Here is a 3,840-nt window from a genome sequence, read left to right as displayed (position 1 = left end):
AGCACAGCTTGGCAGAGAGGTTTTCTGCCAGTGCATCCTCCTCCTCCTCCTCGCTGCCCCATCTGCAGGGGTGGCAGTGCCAGCGAGGGGACATTTGTGCTGCCACCAGAGCAGTTGGACAGGGAGGAGGCCAGGGGGCAGTGACAGCAGGACCCAGCTCTGCCTGCTCCAGAACCGCCTCTGCTTTTTCCCCCAGTGTGGGGAACACGCTGCCCCGTCCCCCCGCCCGGCCGTGCCAGCAGGTTCTGGTGCTGCTGGGGTTTGGGGCTCACTCTGGAGCTGCAGCCCCTCAGCAGATGTGTCCAGCTGCAGCCCCACAGCCCTTCCAGCACCACTCTGTTGGTGTCTCAGCTGGCTTGAACAAAACTGAGCATTTCTCTCTTTCTCCCCTTTTTTTGGACCTCAGAAGGGTTCCAAGTTTCCCCCAGATGCCCAGGATGGGTCAACCCAAATTTCCAGCAGCAGCAGCTGCCCAGCTCTGACCAGGGTCTCCCCTCAGCTCCCTGCCTGCTCGGGGGGCAAACACAGATCTTCAGGACCTTCTTAAAAAACATGATTTATATATGGTTTTCCCTGCAAGTGAGATACCACTGCTGGCCTCAGGCACCCTCCAAACGGGCTGGAATCAGGCTGGGGGCGTGGGCAGCCCTGAGCACCCCAATTTCTGCAGCCTCTCCCCTGTCTCAGCTCTTTCAGAACCCCCACAGGAGAAGGAGGCAAAAATAAAAGTGTCTTTTTTCCCCCTTTACTCACCAGACCTGCAGACTGACTTTGGGGGGTGCAGCAGGGTGTGTCCTCCTCTCCGGGCTGCTCGTGGGGAGGGACACCAGCTCCAGAGAGCTTAGGGGGGGCAGAAGGGGGAGGGCAGCCCAAAATTGGGGGTGTTACCCCACGGGGCAGCAGCAGCTGAGGCTCGTGCTCTGGGCAGGAGTGTGGAGCTGAGAAGTGGATGCTTTTGCTTTCCCAGCGAGTGCACACGCTTCTTTTCTTTGCTGGTCTTATGCTGAAAAGCTGAGATTTATGTACTGTATGGGGAAAAGAAAAAGGAAAAAAAAAGGAAAAAAAAAAGAAAAAAGGAAAAAAAAAAGAAAAAAGAAAAAAAAAATCCTAATGTTCCAAAATAAATGACAGTATATTTTGTACTTTGTAAAGTGTTAATTAAAATGAAAAAGAATAAAAAGTGAAACATAGGCTGCCTGCTTTTGTACTGATCACACTGATGAAAATAAAGCAGAGCTTGGCATTGTCTATACCCTGTGCTGCTCGGGTGTTTTTGGCCTGGGCCTGCCTCACCCAGTGCCCTTTGCCTCCATACGCCCACCCAGGAAGGTCAGCAGATGGCCCCGAGTGCCCCAAACCTGCCCCTGAGTGGATTTTACCCCCTGGGTACCTGCCACCCTCTCCTCCATCCTGCAGCCGCTCTCGGGGAGCCCCCAAACCTGCCCCACCCTTCTCCTGGCAGTAAGGAGCTGCTGGGGTGCTGCTGGAATAACACTGGTGGTTATTCAAGCCTGGAGAGCCCCCAGCAGAGCCCCTCCTGAGCTGGATGGTGAATTCCAGCCCCTCCTGGGCTGATTTTTGGGCTGTGCAGGGCCTTTGCCACACGCTCCTCAGAAGCAGGAGCTGAAGAACCTGCCTGAAACGTGCCCCAAAGCAGCAGTGACATTAGATCTGTGCCCCCATCACAGCTACACCCATTTATGCTGGATGCTTCAAGGGAAGCAGCTCTACATAACCTGTGGTCGAGAGCAGTCTCTCTTTAGCCCTGTGTAACCCATTTTTGACTCTTCTGGTCAAGGGTAAGGGCACTCACGTCCGAATTTAGTGTGGCACTGCTCAGCTGTGTTGCCTTGAGGGCTGAATCCATTTAAACCCAAATTAAAACCAACACGTGTGCTGAAAAAAGAACTCAGCTCTGCCTGCAGCTCCCTGCAAGACCAAGTGGTGTCTTCAGGTAAACACACAGGATTTAGGGGGATAAACTGGTGCTAAACTCAGACTCAGGACACTGAGAGGTCTTGGTGTTCGTGGGGTTTGTACCTCACCTGCCCAGGCTGTGCAGGAGGTGCTGGGGGGGGCAGATGGAGCTCCAGCCCCTTGCACAAAACTGCTACAAAAATAGATTGGGGTGAGTCATGATGAAATATTATTTCAGGAGTATTTCGGATGCTTCAGGGTCATTATTAGTTCTCTGAGTCATTTGTTTTTGAAGGCTCCTGCAGAGTGTGCTCCCAAAGTGAAAACACCCCAGCCCTTGCTGGGGGCTCCCCCCCAGGAAAGCTCCCAGCTCTGAGTGCCTGTGCTGGACCTCCAGAGCCCCTAAAAGCAGCTGCACAGCCCCCAGAACCCTGGAGCTCCCACCTTTACCCTGTAGCCTTTGACACGTGTTGTGTTCAGCCCGGGCTGGAGCCACTCTGGCTGAGCCCAGCCCCCAGAGGGAAAAGCTCCAGCCCCTGCCCTGGGAGAGCCCCTGGCACCCAGCAGGGTGTGGAGAGGGCACCTGGGCACGGAGCTCTCACCCTGCCCTGCAGCCCAGCTGGTGCCCAAGGGGCTCCAGCCTCTTTTCAGGAGGGTGAATTACTCCTCTTGCTAATCAATGCAAAATCAAGTTGATTATTTGAGTTCTAATTTGAGCTGCAGCCCTGGCCTGTGCCCCCCCTGCTGCAGGTGTAGGCAGGGCTGAGGTGTATTTTGGGCTGGATAATTTGCCACTCTTTGAAGGACAAAGCCATGAGAAGCTGCCTTCCAGCACACCCCGGGGTCATTCCACCGTGGCCAAGCACAAGCTGCTCAGGTGAGGGGCAGGTGCTGCCCCGTGGGGAGGGAGGGGTCTGCAGTGGGGGGAGAGGGTTCTGTGCTGGTGTTTTGGGGTTTGTGGTGACTCCATCACATGGGGATAAACTATTGCTGCTCTCAGCAGCCCCCAGGGTGAGCTGACAAGGGCAAGGGCTTGAGGACAGGAAAGGGCTGTTGCAGATAAACCCTGATCTTCAGGGTGGGTTTTTATCCCTTGGTGGTCTTCAGCCCTGTGGACCAGAGCCCTTGGTTGCAGCCACATCTGTCTCCTCTTTGAGCAGGGTGAAGCTATGTTGTAAGACCTCAGGTGGGGCAGGAGCCTCTGTCTGAGGGCCAGAAGCCACCAGTGCCCATCCTGCACCTTCTCCAGAGGTTGCCCTCACCTGGAGGACCCACCTGCTGCTCCCCTGCAGCTGGAGGCTCCAAGTGCTGCAGCTCAGAGACTTCCCTGTCTATTTTTGGTTGCCACTGATGCTGCACAGCCTGCAGGCAACCTCTTGGTCACGGTGGCTGACTGACCAAACTCAGCCATGGAGGTCCTCTCCTCTGCCAAGAGACAAAGGTTTTGGTGGTTGTTTTTGGTGGGTTTTTTACAGCTAACAAGCAGGTCTTGTTTAGAAGCCCAGCCCCAGAGCAGCTCCCTGGGCCCACCAGTCGCTGGCGTTTTACCAGCCCCGTGGTCCAAGCAGTGGCTGTGGCCACTCAGAGGTTTTGGGTGCTGGCTGGTGGCTGAGGGGGGCTGTGGGTGGGGTCTGCCTGGAGCCCAGGGGAGCTGCTGACCCCACAGCATCCTCCTGGAGGTGGCTGCTCATGGCAGGACAGCTGGTGGCTGTCACAAGGGGTGTCCCCAGGGCTCAGGGCTGGGGGGATCTTCAGTGTCCTCATCAATGATCTGGAGGAGGGGATATGAGGGGATAGCCCTCAGTGAGTCTGCAGGTGACACCATGTTCTGAGTGTGCTGATCTGCCCCAGGGGCTGGAGGCTCTACAGAGGGCTCTGGACAGGCTGGGCCAAGGGGCCAAGGCCAATGGGCTCTGGTGCGGC

The sequence above is a fragment of the Merops nubicus genome, unplaced genomic scaffold (assembly GCF_000691845.1).
Source record: "Merops nubicus isolate BGI_N331 unplaced genomic scaffold, ASM69184v1 scaffold13306, whole genome shotgun sequence".
Taxonomy (NCBI): domain Eukaryota; kingdom Metazoa; phylum Chordata; class Aves; order Coraciiformes; family Meropidae; genus Merops; species Merops nubicus.
Note: the sequence above shows the minus strand (reverse complement) of the source record.